The following is a 233-nucleotide window of genomic DNA, read 5'->3' on the forward strand; positions in this document are numbered from 1 at the left end:
CTCATCCTATCCTCATTCTCATCCTCCTCGTATCCTCATCCTCATCCTAACCTCATTCCATCCTCATCCTATCCCATCCTAACCTCTTCCTCATCCTCATCCCGATCCTATCCTCATCCTCATCCTATGCTCATCCTCATTCTCGTCCTCATACTATCCTCAACCTCATTCTCGTCCTCATCCTATCCTAATCCTCATGCTCTTCCTCATCCTATCCTCCTCCTCATTCTCGT

Source organism: Lupinus angustifolius, chromosome LG09 (assembly GCF_001865875.1).
Source record: "Lupinus angustifolius cultivar Tanjil chromosome LG09, LupAngTanjil_v1.0, whole genome shotgun sequence".
In the NCBI taxonomy this organism is placed as follows: domain Eukaryota; kingdom Viridiplantae; phylum Streptophyta; class Magnoliopsida; order Fabales; family Fabaceae; genus Lupinus; species Lupinus angustifolius.